Source organism: Schistocerca americana, chromosome 3, assembly GCF_021461395.2.
Source record: "Schistocerca americana isolate TAMUIC-IGC-003095 chromosome 3, iqSchAmer2.1, whole genome shotgun sequence".
Lineage (NCBI taxonomy): Eukaryota > Metazoa > Arthropoda > Insecta > Orthoptera > Acrididae > Schistocerca > Schistocerca americana.
The window spans coordinates 318,281,117-318,296,989 of NC_060121.1; the positions used below are offsets into that span (position 1 = coordinate 318,281,117).

Here is a 15,873-nt window from a genome sequence, read left to right on the forward strand (position 1 = left end):
TTTTTCCGAGTGCACTCAGCCTCGTGATGCTAATCGAGGAGCTACTCGACTGAATAGTAGCGGCTCCGGTCAAAGAAAACCATCATAACGAGCGGGAGAGCGGTGTTCTGACCACACGCCCCTCCTACCCGCATCCTTAACTGAGGATTACACGGCTGTCGGATGGTCCCGATGGGCCACATGTGGCCTGAAGACGGAGAGCTTTAAGTTACATTGCTGTTGCTGAATTTTCTTGACATTGATAATTACTCTGTGGAGGATATTGCGTTACAATAGTAGTAAGTGGGGGAGCGTTATCCTGTTGGCAAACGACCCCTGGAATACTGTTCATTAATGGCAGCACAACATGGCGAATCACCAGACTGACATTGAAATTTTTAGCCAGGGTCTGTGGGATGGCGACAAGTGTGTTCCTGCTGTCATACGAGGGCGCAACCCAGACCATAACTCCACGTTTGGTTGGTTGGTTGGTTGAATAGGGGGAGGGGATAAACATCGAGGTCATTGGTCCCATCGGATTAGGCAACTAGATCGTCATATAATACAACCTCAATTATCTTTTCGATTCATCTCCGTATCATTTTTGGCAGCAACTCGGATGCATAAGCTGTTAAGATGATTGTGCAATAATTCTCGCACTTTTTAGATCTTGCAGTTTTCAAAATTGTGTGGATGATATTTTTCCGAAAGTCTGATGGTATATCGCCAGTCTCATAGACACTAAAGTGAATAGTCATTTCTGTGCCACTTCCTTCAGTGACTTAGAGATACCGATGGAACGTTATCAGTCCCTTTTAAGTTATTTAAGCTTACATCCAGAATTCAAATCGAGAACAGCTACCAACATGAGTAACGTAGAAGTGAATATCCACGAAGTAGTGAAGCAACTTAAATCACTTAATAAAGGCAAGTCTTCTGGTCCATACTGTATACCAATTAGGTTCCTTTCGGAGTATGCTGATGCATTAGCTCCATACTTAACAATCATATAAACCGTTCGCTCGACGAAAGATCCGTATCCAAAGACTGGAAAGCTGCACAGGTCACACCAATATTCAAGAAAGGTAGTAGTAGTAGTAGTAATACCATAAATTACAGGCCCATATCGTTAACGTCGATATGCAACAGGATTTTAGAACATACAGGGTGTTACAAAAAGGTACGGCCAAACTTTCATGAAACATTTCTCACACGCAAATAAAGAAAAGATGTTATGTGGACATGTGTCCGGAAACGCTTAATTTCCATGTTAGAGCTCAATTTAGTTTCGTCAGTATGTACTGTACTTCCTCGATTCACCGCAAGTTGGCCCAATTGAAGGAAGGTAATGTTGACTTCGGTGCTTGTGTTGATATGCGACTCATTGCTCTGCAGTACTAGCATCAAGCACATCAGTACGTAGCATCAACAGGTTATTGTTCATCACGAACGGGGTTTTGCAGTCAGTGCAATGTTTACAAATGCGGAGTTGGCAGATGCCCATTTGATGTATGGATTAGCACGGGGCAATAGCCGTGGCGCGGTACGTTTGTATCGAGACAGATTTCCAGAACGAGGGTGTCCCGACAGGAAGACGTTCGAAGCAATTGATCGGCGTCTTAGGGAGCACGGAACATTCCAGCCTATGACTCGCGACTGGGGAAGACCTAGAACGACGAGGACATCTGCAATGGACGAGGCAATTCTTCGTGCAGTTGACAATAACCCTAATGTCAGCGTCAGAGAAATTGCTGCTGTACAAGGTAACGTTGACCACTTCACTCTATGGAGAGTGCTACGGGAGAACCAGTTGTTTCCGTACCATGTACAGCGTGTGCAGCCACTATCAGCAGCTGATTGGCCTTCACGGGTACACTTCTGTGAATGGTTCATCCAACAATGTGTCAATTCTAATTTCAGTGCACGTTCTGTTGCTGTGTGTTTCCATTCAATGGTTAATGTGATTTGAAGTAATAAAATGAGCTCTAACATGGTAAAGTAAGCGTTTCCGGACACATGTCCACATAACATATTTTCTTTCTTTGTGTCTGAGGAATGTTTCCTGAAAGTTTGGCCGTACCTTTTTGTAACACCCTGTATATTGTGTTCGAATACAATGAATTATCTCGAAGGAAACGGTCTATTGACACATAGTCAACATGGGTTTAGAAAACACCTTCTTGTGAAACACAACTAGCTCTTTATTCAAATAAAGTGCTTAGTGCTATTGACAAGGGATTTCAGATCGATTCCGTATTTCTGGATTTCCGGAAGGCTTTTGACACGGTACCACACAAGCGGCTCGTATCGAAATTGCGCGCTTGTGGAATCTCGTCTCATTTATGTCACTGGATCTGTGATTTCCTGTCAGAGAGGTCACAGTTCGTAGTAATTGACGGAAAGTCATCGAGTAAAACAGAAGGATTTCTGACTTTCCCCAAGGTAGTGTTACAGGCCCTTTGCTGTTCCTTATCTATATCGACGATTTAGGAGACAATATAAGCAGCCGTCTTCAGTTGTTTGCAGATGACGCTGTCGTTTATCGACTAATAAAGTCATCAGAAGACCAAAACAAATTCCAAAACGATTTAGAAAAAATATCTGGATGGAGCGAAAAGTGGCAATTGACCCTGAATAGCCGGCCGGTGTGGCCTTGCGGTTCTAGGCGCTTCAGTCTGGAACCGCGTGACCGTTACGGTTGCAGGTTCGAATCCTGCCTCGGGCATGGATGTGTGTGATGCCCTTAGGTTAGTTAGGTTTAAGTAGTTCTAAATTCTAGCGGACTGATGACCACAGATGTTGTCCCATAGTGCTCAGAGCCATTTGAACCATTTGACCCTGAATAACGAAAAGTGTGAGGTCATCCACATGAGTCCTAAAAGGAGCTCGTTAAACTTCGGTTACACGATAAATCATTCTAATCTGAAAGCCGTAAATTCAACTAAATACCTAGGTATTACAATTAGAGCTTAAATTGGAAGGAACACATAGAAACTGTTGTGAGGAAGGCTAACCAAAGGCTGCGTTTTATTGGCAGGACACTTAGAAGATGTAACAGACCTACTAAGGAGACTGCCTACACTACGCTTGTCCGTCCTCTCTTAGAATACCGCTGCGCGGAGTGGGATCCTTACCAGATAGGACTGACGGAGTACATCGAGAAAGATCAAAGAAAGACAGCACGTTTTGTATTATTGCGAAATTGGAGGAGAGTGTCACAGAAATGATACAGGATTTGGGATGGACATCATTAAAAGAAAGGCGTTTTTCGTTGCGACGGAATCTTCTCACGAAATTCCAATCACCAACTTTCTCCTCCGAATGCGAAAATATTTTGTTGACACCGACTTACAGAGGGAGGAACGATCCCCAAGATAAAATAAGTGAAATCAGAGCTCGTACGGAAAGATATAGGTGTTCATTCTTTCCACGCGCTATACGAGATTGGAATAATAGAGAATTGTGAGGTGGTTCGATGAACCGTCTGCCAGGCACTTAAATGTGATTTGCAGAGTATCCATGTAGATGTAGATGTTCGCTATCGACTACTTTTTCTTCATCTAACACGTCATCATACACGTTCTCCCCCTCATAGAGGCCTATAACGTACTCTTTCCATCTATCCGCTCTCTCCTCCGCATTTAAGAGTGGATTTCACGTTGCACTCTTAATGTTAGTGCCCATGTCTTTAATTTCACCGTAGGTTGTTTTGACTTTTTTCTATGCTGACACAGTCCTTCTGATAATCATTTCTTTTTCGATTTCTTCACAATTTTCATGCAGCCATTTCGTCTTAGCGTCCCTGCGCTTCCTATTTGATTCATTAATCAGCGGCTTGTATTTCCGTTATCCTTAATTTCCTTCTTTCATATTTTCATTCCTTGGTACTTCCATATCCCACTTTCTTGCGCATTGATTCTTCCTGACTGCTCTCTTAAACTTCAGCCTACTCTTCATCAGTTTTAAATTGTGTGATCCGACTCTATATCTGCTCGTTTGTACGCCTTACAATCCAGTATCTACTTTTGAGATCTCTGCCTGACTATTAAGTAATCCAACCAAAATCTTCCCGTATCTTCCGGCCTTTCCAAGTATACCTCCTCGCATTGTAATTCTTGAACAGAGTATTCGCTATTACTAGCTGAAAATTATTGCAGAAGTCTATTAGTCTCTCATCTCTCTCGTTCGTATTCTGCTATGACCCTTTCTTCTACCCCTTCCTTCACAACGGCATTCTAGTCCCCCACGTCTATTAGATTTTCATCTCCACGTAATGGATTACTGTTCAGTCTTCACATGTTCTTTCTCTATCTCTTCCTTTCCTGCTTGCGACGTCGGCTTGTGTACCTGAAACTTCGTTGTCAGTGTTGGTTTGGAGTCGATTCTGATGAGAACAACCCTATCACTGAACCGTTCACAGTAAGTGACACTCTGACCTACCTTCCTGTTCATAACAGTCGTTGTTATTCCCGTTGTATCATTTATTGCTGCTGTTGATATTAGCCTATACTCATGTGAACAGATATCCTTGTCTTCTTTCCATTTTACTTCACTGACACACACTACATCTAGAATGAGCCTTAGCATTTCCTTTTTCAGATTTTATAGCTCCCCTACCTCATTCGAACTTCTGACATTCCGGCTCGTAAAAAGTTATCATTTCATCAGTTATTTAATCTTTTGTCAATGGAGAGCTTGTCATGACACTTTTTTAATTACGGGCCACATGGTATAAGCGGAGTAAGATTCGTTATAAATAGGAAGGTGGGGCAGAGTGTGTGTTACTACGAACACTTCTGTGATAGGATTATTCTTATCATAATCGACAGCAAACCAACACCGACAACGATAGTGCATGTACACATGCCGACGTCGCAAGCTGAAGATGAAGAGATGGAGAAAGTATACGAGGGTGCTGAAAGGATAATACAACATGCAAAGGGAGGTGAAAATCGTATAGTTATGGGGGACTGGAATACAATCGTAGGGAAGGAGTAGAAGAAAAGGTTGCAAGAGAATACGGACTTGGGACAAGGAATGAGAGAGGAGAAAGACTAATTAAGTTCTGTAATAAAGTTCAGCTAGTAATAGCGAATACTCTGTTCAGGAATCACAAGAGGAGAAGGCATACTTGGAAAAGGCCGGGTGATACAGGATGATTTCAGTTCGATTACATCATGGTCGGACAGAGATTCCGAAATCAGATTTGGATTGTAAGGCGTACCCACGAGCATATATAGACTCAGATTACAATTTAGTAGTGATGAAGAGTAGTCTGAAGCTTAATAGATTGCTCAGGAAGAATCAATACGCGCCGGCCGGTGTGGCCGAGCGGTTCTACGCGCTTCAGTCTGGAACCGCGCGACCGCTACGGTCGCAGGTTCGAATCCTGCCTCGGGCATGGATGTGTGTGATGTCCTTAGGTTAGTTAGGTTTAAGTAGTTCTAAGTTCTAGGGAACTGATGACCTTAGATGTTAAGTCCCATTGTGCTCTGAGCTATTTGAATTTGAATCGATACGCAAAGAAGTGGGATACGGAAGTACTAAGGAATGTCGAGAGACGTTTGAAGTTCGCTAAGGCTGTAGATACAGCAATAAACAATAGTCCAGTAGGCAGTACAGTTGAAGAGGAATGGACGTCTCTAAAAAGGGCAATCACAGAACTTGGAAAGAAAACCATAGAGACAAAGAAGGTAACAGCGAAGAACCCATGGGTGACAGAAGATATACTTCAGCTGATCGATGAAAGAAGGAAGTACAAAAATGTCAGAGAAATTCAGCAATAGAGAAATACAGTTCACTGAAGAATGAAATAAACAGGAAGTGCAGGGCAACTAAAACGAAATGGCTGCATGAAAAATGTGAAGAAATCGAAAAAGTAATGATAGTCGGAAGCACTGACTCAGCGTATAGGAAAGACAAAACAGCCTTGGGTAAAATAAAAAGCAAGGGTGGTAACATTAAGAATGCAACAGGCATTCTATCGTTAAAAGCAGAGGAGACAGGGGGCAGGTGGAAGGAGTACAATGAAGGCCTCTATGAGGGGGCAGATTTGCCTGATGTATTAGAAGAAGAAACAGAAATCGAGTTAGAAGAGGTAGGGGAGCCAGTATTAGAATCAGAATTTAAGAGAGCTTTGGAGGACTTAAGATCAAATAAGGCAGAAGGGTTAAACAACATTTCATCAGAACTTCTAAGGTCATTGGGTGAAGTGACAACAAAACGACTATTCACGTTGGTGTGTAGGATTTATGAGTCTGGCGAGACACCATCTGACTTTCGGGAAAGCATCATCCACATAATTCCGAAGACTTCAAAAGCTGATAAGTGCGATAATTATCGCGCAATCAACGTAACAGCTCATGCGTCCGAGTTGCTCACAAGAGTAATATACAGAAGAATGGAAAAGGAAATTCCGGATTTGTCAGACGACGATCAGTTTGGCTTTAGAAAAGGTAAAGGCATGAGAGACGCAATTCTACCGTTGTGGTCGATAACGGAAGCAAGACTAAAGAAAAATCAAGATACGTTCATAGGATTTGTCGATCTGGAAAAAGCGTTCGGCAATGTAAAATGTTTCAAGGCGTTCGAAATTCTGAGGAAAATAGGCGTAAGCTATAGGGAGAGACAGGTAATATACAGTATGTACAAGAGCCAAGAGGGAATAACAAGAGTGGACTACCAAGAAGGAAATGCTCGAATTAAAAAGGGTGTAAGACAAGGATGTAGTCTTTCGTCCCTACTGTTCGATCTGTACATCGAAGAAAAAATGATGGAAATTAAGGAAAGGTTCAGGAGTGGAATTAAAATTCAAGATGAAAGGGTGTCAGTGATACGACTCGCTGATGAGATTGTTATCCTGAGTGGAGGTGAAGAAGCCGGCCGGAGTGGCCAGGCGCGTCTAGGCGCTACAGTCTGGAGCCGAGCGACCGCTACGGTCGCAGGTTCGAATCCTGCCTCGGGCGTGGATGTGTGTGATGTCCTTAGGTTAGTTAGGTTTAAGTAGGTCTAAGTTCTAGGCGACTGATGACCTCAGAAGTTAAGTCGCATAGTACTCAGAGCCATTTGAACCATTTTTTTGAAGGTGAAGAAAAATTACATGATCTGCTGAATGGAATGGACAGTCTAATGAGAACAGATTATGGACTGAGAGTAAATCGAAGGAAGACGAAAGTAATGAGAAGCAGCAGAAATGAGAACAGCGAGATATTTAACATCAGGATTGATGGTCACGAAGTAGATGAAGTTAAGGAATTCTGCTACCTAGGCAGCAAAATAAGCAATGACGGAGCTAGGAGGACATCAGAAGCAGACTAGCAATGGCAAAAAGGCATTTCTGGCCAAGAGAAGTCTACCACTATCATAGGTCTTAATTTGAGGAAGAAATTTCTGAGAATATACGTTTGGAGCGCAGCATTGTAGGGCAGGGAAACATTGACTGTGGGAAAACCGGAACAGAAGAGAATCGAAGCATTTGAGATGTGGTGCTACAGACGAAAGTTGAAAATTACGTGGACTGATAAGGTAAGGAATGAGGAGGTTCCGCGCAGAATCGGTGAGGATAGGAAGATGTGGAAAGCAGTGACAAGGAGAAGGGAGAGGATGAGAGGACATCTATTAAGACATCAGGGAATGACTTCCATGGTATTAGAGGCAGCAATGGAGGGCAAAAACTATAGAGGAAGACAGACATTGGAATACGTCTTCTAGATAATTGAGGACATACGTTGCTGCTCTGAGATGAAGAGGTTTGGACAGAAGCAAAATTCGTGGCGGGCCGCATCAAACCAGTCAGAAGACTGATGACTCAAAAAAAAATTCCCCTAGATACACGTTATGTGACTTTAATGCAGTAGTTTCCATTCCCTTCTTCATCCTCATGCGGTTGATCATTGCTCATTCTGTCACTCCCAATGGGACTTCTTATGCTGGAAGCAGACGCCTGCAAACAGGTTGTTTTGTTCGCTCATTCCCGCTCTAGCCCACCACGGTCGCCCGTGGCTTGCCTGTGGAGACAACCTCGTGAATCCATGGAACCTGCGTGTCTGCAGGGGACTGTTCAAGTATCTGGACGCTGTGTAATGGTGTGGAGAGTGTGCAGCCGTAGTGATATGGGACCCCTGATACGTCTAGATACAACTCTATCAGATGACACACACGTAAGCATTCTGTCTGATCACCTGCATCCATTCATGTCCCTTGAGCCTTCCAACAGACTTGGGCAATTCCAGCAGGACAATACGACAACTCACAGGTCTAGAACTGCTACAGAGTGGCTCCAGGAACATTCTTCTGAGTTTAAACACTTTCGCTAGCCACCAAAACCCCCAGATTGAACATCATTGAGCATATCTGGGATGGCTTGCAACGTGCTGTTTAGAATAGATCTCCACCCCCTTGTACTCTTATGCATTTACGGACAACCCTGCGGGATTCAAGTTCCCAATTCCCTCCATCATTACTTCAGACATTAGTCGAGTCCATGCGACGTTCTTTTGCGGCACTTCTGTATGCTCGCAGGACCCTACACGATATTAGACAGGTGTACCAGTTTCTTTGGCTCTTCTGTGTGGTATTCTGTGTGACGTCCGAATTTCGACTTTTTCCCTATGAGACGGAGACAGTGTTCTTTCAGTGTTCGTAGTATCTACAATTAATAGACGATAATACGTCAGGTATACTATGCTGCGAAAATACCGGTGAAACTAAAAATGACATTTTGCAGCTAAGTGGAATTTTCGTTTGCTGGACACGCAGCATGAATTAAAGGGGAAATCTGGGTCTACAGTAATCAAAACGTATGTCTGTATTATCGGGCCTTGTATAACAGATTCCCAGCTTGTGCACATGTAACACAACAAACTGAATTGTTGGATACTTCTCGCCTTCCAGCGTTCCTGTTACATCTTTGAATGGATCTAAAAGTGGGGAGTCGTTCTTCCGACTGTCAGGGTGGCCCTGTACTCCCCCACCTGGGTTTTTGGGTTTGATGGGCTGATGAAAACAAGAATCCATCGGAGGTGAAGGTGCCTACATCAAGACAGACCGTGTTCATGGGAACTCTTGATTTTTCCCACAAACAAGAGCAAATAGTGCCACTGTCTTGTGGCACAGCTTAACGCCGACAGGAAATCTGGACCTCGGTGTACGAACGACGAGCTGATGATGACGATGGCAGTCCAGCGACTGCTGGAAAATCCAGCAGCACGACGGTCGTCTGGTTACGCTCACTTGCTAGAATCTGCCTGGTAGCTTGTTCAGCTCCTGTACACCTATTGTCTGGCTGTCTTGCAGCGCTGGAATGCACTGCCTGTTGGTGCACTGCTGCGTGAACGAGTCGTTACGAGCGTCTTGTCACACGCTGACGTCACGCGTGAGGCGTTTTGAGGGTCGACTGTGTCGTCTGACGAGTGCCTTCAGGACGGAAATTGGAACACAGTGTCCCGAATTACCTTGCTGCTGCAGTTCTCTGTCCATGCCCCAACATGCTTCCCCTCTTCGAAGAACTTCGCTTCACGAATTTCGTTTGCTGCAGCTACAGCAAAAGCTACCTAGAACAGACACTAAGACATAATTAGGGACGACTAGTTTATATACACTGCCAATGGCCTTGCCACAGTGGTAACACCGGTTCCCGTCAGATCACCGAAGTTAAGCGCCGTCGGGCTGGGCTAGCACTTGGATGGGTGACCATCCGGTCTGCCGAGCGCTGTTGACAAGCGGGGTGCACTCAGCCGTTATGAGGCAAACTGAGGAGCTACTTGATTAAGAAGTAGCGGCTCCGGTCTCGGAAACTGGCATACGGCTGGGAGAGCGGTGTGCTGACCACATGCCCCTCCATATCCGCATCCAGTGACGCCTGTTGGCTGAGGATGACACGGCGGCCGGTCGGTACGTTTGGGCCTTCATGGTCAGTTCGGGAGGAATTTAGTTTTAGTTTAGTTTAGTTAGTTCATAGACACTGCCTGACAGAAAAACTGAAGTACCCAAGACGGGGGAAGAAAATAAACCGTTAGTATGTGGAGTTATTTCAGTGAATTCAAAATAGAGTAAAATTTACAAAGAACTGGAAACACAAAAAAAATAAACAAAGCCCCACGAAGGAATCATCCAAATGTAACGACAGTCGGTAGCCTCATGTACATCTACATACAAACAATTGGTTACAATTTCAGAAAAAATAGGTGATTATTCAAGAGAAAGAGCTTCATAAATTGAGCAAGTTAATAATGCATTGGTCCACTTCTGTCCCTCATGCAGTTAATTAGCCAGTTTGGCACTGACTCACGGAGTCCTGATATCGTCGGAGAACCCTGCTCCTAATGCTCCAAACGTTCTTAGTTGGAAAGAGTTCCGGTGGACTTGCTCAAGACAGGATTTGAGAAGCAGGAAGACAAGGAGTAGAAACTCGCCATGTGCAGGTGGGCATTATATTTCTGAAATATGAGTCTAGGAGAGCTCTCCGTGAAGGGCAGTGAAACGGGGCGTAGAACATCATCGACGTACCGCTACGTTGTAAGGATGCCGCGGCTGAGAACGAAGGAGGTTCTGCTGTGAAAAGAGATGGCACCCCCGACTGGTGGTTGCCGAGCCATATGACAGGCGACAAAAAAAAAGCTCTGAGCACTATGGGACTTAACCTCGGAGTCATCAGTCCGCTAGAACTTAGAACTACTTAAACCTAACTAACCTAAGGACATCACACACACCCATGCCCTAGGCAGGATTCGAACCTGCGACCGTAGCAGTCGCGCGGTTCCGGACAGAGCGCCTAGAACCGCTCGGCCACCGCGGCCGGCGACAGGCGACAGTCAAGTTGGTATCCCACCACCGTCCGGAGCATCTCCAGAGTTCGTTAGTCATCGGGAATCAATTCGAAGTGGAACTCATCCCTGGAGACAATTCTATACCAGCCAACGAGATACTAGGCCGAAGACCTGTCAACCTGTCACCAAACATTCGGCTCGACAAACAAAAGTGATGGTCTAGGGTCCAATGTCTTTTCATAACAGGACCCCTTTGGTGGTTATCCGTGGCACCCTTACAGCACAGCGGTACGACAAGGATATCCTAAACCCATTCAGGTCAAATCACCCCAGGGCCACATTTCAGGAAGATAATGCCCACTCGCACATAGCGAGAGTTTTTATGGTTCGTCTTCATGCTTCCCAAACGCTCCCTTGGCCGGCAACGTCACCAGATCTCTTCCCGACTGAGAATGTTTTGAGTGTTATGGACGGAGCATACTAATCAGCTCGGATGTTGACGATCTAACGCTTCACTCGCACAGAATTTGGCACTGTATCCCTTAGCAGAACGTCCAACAACTCTGTTGACCAATGGTAAGCCGAATACCTGCTTGCACAAAAGATCTTTCTCTTGATTAAATCCCCGAATTTTCTGAAATTGTTATCATTCCTATATTTGTACATTTTCATCACATCTACTGATAGTTAATAAGAAATTAATAATTTTTCTCTTCTGTTTCTTGTTTATTAGGATTGCCACCCCAGAAGTCGCTCTTATATTTTGGGGTACTCCGCTATATATCACTGTATAATAATCGAGATCTAGTGTGTCTCTTGACTTCTTTTTTGTTTATTTACATAATTGCTATCTCTTAATTTGTGATCTAAGTGGATTTCTTTGTTTACAGTCTCTCTTAGGGTCTGTACTAATATTTTATTCACATTTGTGGTACCTAATCGTTTATCTTTTACTTGCTTAGGTCGCCTCGGTGAACCAGCGTTTTTCATCTGAAGCCCACTGCGTAGATTAAGCATGGTGATGGGGCTGCCATCTCACAGTCTTGAAGCCCGATGTGTAATATTTCGGATTATCATTCGTAGGCAGACCGCCATTCTCAGGCTGCGAGTTCTCCTTGCCCTGAGATGTCTTCCGCCTCTTACCTCGTTGAAATATTACATAACATTTTCTGCTATCTGAGCCGTTCACGTCGTCTTCACTGGTTTTCATCCAGCCACGGGAACTTAATTTCCCGATATCCACCAGGCAGCTGTCTATCCAATCATCCCCTTATCCACCACCTGGGGAGGCCCCCGATATGTGACCACCAAACCATTACTGGGCAGCAGTCACTGGTCTCGTATGAGAGGATGCTTTTGGGTAAAAAAGATACAAATTAATAAACAACATATGTTACAAGTTTTCTTGTGTTGGCCATTTTCGCAGCAGTGGTGTATAAATTACAAAAGAAAGACGCCCTTTGCATGCTGCACATTAAGTTTTTTTATTTATCTTGGCATCCAGACGCGTTTCACCTTAATTACAAGGCGTCTTTAGTGGGTGTCCCGAAATATGACACCATTTTTTAGTTTGCTACTACACGTTATCGTTTGCTCTCATACAGGATGACTACTGTCGAACTATATGAAATTAAATCGTCTGAAAGATTTGTCTGAGGACGTGAAAACTGCATGCTTGGTCGCGGGGTTGATGGGAATTATTATGCGCATGTGCTCACGGCTTGTTGTTGTCGGCCATTTGCACGTGAGAATGTCACGGTACAGCGTGCCTGAGCTTATAGCGCTTGTGGAGTCCTACCATGCGAGCAATAACAGCCCAACTGCGGCTCAAAGGCAGTTTGCGACAGAGTTCAAGCTGAGGACAACCGGTCCAAGTCCGCTAACAAGCAAGGACTTGATTTACAAGTTTGAGAGAACGGGTAGTGTTCGTGATGACAGTGTTGGCAATTTCAGTCGTCCAAAAACGATGAAGACGCCTGAAAATATCGAGAAGACACGAGCTGTGTTTCAAACCAGTCCTAGGATATCGATCAGAAGAGATGCACAACAGGTGGGAACCAACCGAGAGACACTGCGGCAAATTGTTTCTGGAGACCTACATCTCTTCCCATACAAAATTCAAACCCATCAGCCATTAAGTCCCAAGGCCATGGAACAGCGGTTGTGTTTCCCCAGCACTGCTGTCCATAGAATTGGCGAACAGGACATAATGTGAATATACACTCCTGGAAATTGAAATAAGAACACCGTGAATTCATTGTCCCAGGAAGGGGAAACTTTATTGACACATTCCTGGGGTCAGATACATCACATGATCACACTGACAGAACCACAGGCACATAGACACAGGCAACAGAGCATGCACAATGTCGGCACTAGTACAGTGTATATCCACCTTTCGCAGCAATGCAGGCTGCTATTCTCCCATGGAGACGATCGTAGAGATGCTGGATGTAGTCCTGTGGAACGGCTTGCCATGCCATTTCCACCTGGCGCCTCAGTTGGACCAGCGTTCGTGCTGGACGTGCAGACCGCGTGAGACGACGCTTCATCCAGTCCCAAACATCCTCAATGGGGGACAGATCCGGAGATCTTGCTGGCCAGGGTAGTTGACTTACACCTTCTAGAGCACGTTGGGTGGCACGGGATACATGCGGACGTGCATTGTCCTGTTGGAACAGCAAGTTCCCTTGCCGGTCTAGGAATGGTAGAACGATGGGTTCGATGACGGTTTGGATGTACCGTGCACTATTCAGTGTCCCCTCGACGATCAGCAGTGGTGTACGGCCAGTGTAGGAGATCGCTCCCCACACCTTGATGCCGGGTGTTGGCCCTGTGTGCCTCGGTCGTATGCAGTCCTGATTGTGGCGCTCACCTGCGCGGCGCCAAACACGCATACGACCACCATTGGCTCCAAGGCAGAAGCGGGACCGTAGCCCAGCTTCATGGAGACGGTTGCGAATGGTCCTCGCCGATATCCCAGGAGCAACAGTGTCCCTAATTTGCTGGTAAGTGGCGGTGCGGTCCCCTACGGCACTGCGTAGGATCCTACGGTCTTGGCGTGCATCCGTGCGTCGCTGCGGTCCGGTCCCAGGTCGACGGGCACGTGCACCTTCCGCCGACCACTGGCGACAACATCGATGTACTGTGGAGACCTCACGCCCCACGTGTTGAGCAATTCGGCGGTACGTCCACCCGGCCTCCCGCATGCCCACTATACGCCCTCGCTCAAAGTCCGTCAACTGCACATACGGTTCACGTCCACGCTGTCGCGGCATGCTACCAGTGTTAAAGACTGCGATGGAGCTCCGTATGCCACGGCAAACTGGCTCACACTGACGGTGGCGGTGCACAAATGCTGCGCAGCTAGCGCCATTCGACCGCCAACACCGCGGTTCCTGGTGTGTCCGCTGTGCCGTGCGTGTGATCATTGCTTGTACAGCCCTCTCGCAGTGTCCGGAGCAAGTATGGTGGGTCTGACACACCGGTGTCACTGTGTTCTTTTTTCCATTTCCAGGAGTGTAGGTCGGTATAGCGACTTTCATTTGGATGATTTCGTCAACAAGCAAAATTGACGCATTTGGGGGACTGAGAATCCGTATTTCGCAACCGAGAAGTCTCTTCACCCTCAACAGGCGACTGTGTGGTGTGCAATATCCAATCACGGAATAATCGGTGACGTATTCCTAGATGACACGGTGACTACCGAACGGAACGTGAAGGCTTTGGAAGATGATTTCATCCCCATTAACCAAAGTGACCCTAATTTCGACAAGAGGTGGTTCATGCAAGACGGAGCCCGACTCCATCGAAGCAGGAGAGTATTTGATATCCTGGAGGAGCACTTTGGGGACCTCATTCTTGCTCTGGTGTACCCAGAGGCCACAGGCATGGGCCTCGATTGGCCGCCATATTCTCCGGATCTGAACACATGCGACTTCTTTTTGTGGGGCTACATTAAAGACAAGGTGTACAGGAATAGCGCCAAACCCATTGCTGAATTGAAAGTAGCCGCTCAGGAGGTCCGACACATCAGCGGGTAACCAGAATTTCGCTATTCGTCTGCGCAGCATCATCGCCAATAATGGCAGACATGTCGAACATGTCATAACCTAAATACGAATGACGTTTGCATGTTGAATAAAGTGTGTTCACGCCGTAGTTTGTAACTAATTTACGTGTTTTCATATAGTTCATAATTATCAGCCTGTAGGTTACAGATTTAAAGCAGTTCGTTGAGATTTTTACAATAAAATTTTAAAGTACTTACAGATCGGGGTCTAATTCATTTTCAGTAAGGCACACAGCTTCCTCTGTTGTGGCAATCTGGTTGAAAGTTTGCACTTTTCCTTTTGTCACTGTCTTCAGTGTATAGCAATTTAACTGCCATGTTTTAAAGGAAAAGTGTCATTTGTTTACGGTAGTGTTGCTAACTTTCACAGGTTTTGCTTTCAGCTGTTTTTTTCTGTGACTACGTGAAGTGATATAAGTTGTGTGTGTGTGTGTGTGTGTGTGTGTGTGTGTGTGTGTGTAATTTTATTTTATTTTATTTACTATTTTATTTTTTATTTATTTTTCTCACATTTATATTCTTGGGAAAGAATATTTTGTGATCAGGTATTGAGATTACTCTATATTAAACAATCAATCAGTGTAAACAGTGAGTAGTTAGTAATAGTCACTTGGACACTTAGTAGTATCCTCTTTTCAGCTTTTGTTTTGTATATGTGATAATTTTCTTGTAAGGTTAAGAGGTCTCTTTCGTTATTTATTCTATTTTCGTTTCTTTTCTCTTATAGTAGGTTTATTATTATTTTCTCTTAAATGTTCTGGAAAAGTTGAGTGGCTTGTTCCATATTTCCATGCTCTGATCTGTTCTTTGTACCGAGTGTCGCCTTGTAATTAAGGCAAACGCGACTGGGTGCACGAGATAAATAAACAAACTTAATGTGCAGCAAGCAAAAGTCGTTTTTCTATTGAACCTTTTATGTAATTAACAACATATGTTGTACGGTTGGGGAGACCCAAAGCCACAGTGTCTTGATGCATATAAGAACATTGACCAATTTTGTGAGAGTCGTCAACCAAAAACACCACTGGACCCCCTTGCTTGAATTTCGGATAACGT

At 44.9% G+C, this 15,873-nt stretch overlaps 1 pseudogene; it reads left to right on the top strand.

The window, feature by feature from the left end:
- Window positions 1-9,579: 9,579 nt before the first annotated feature.
- On the top strand, window positions 9,580-9,697 carry LOC124608003 (annotated as a pseudogene).
- The last annotated feature ends 6,176 nt before the right edge of the window (window positions 9,698-15,873 follow it).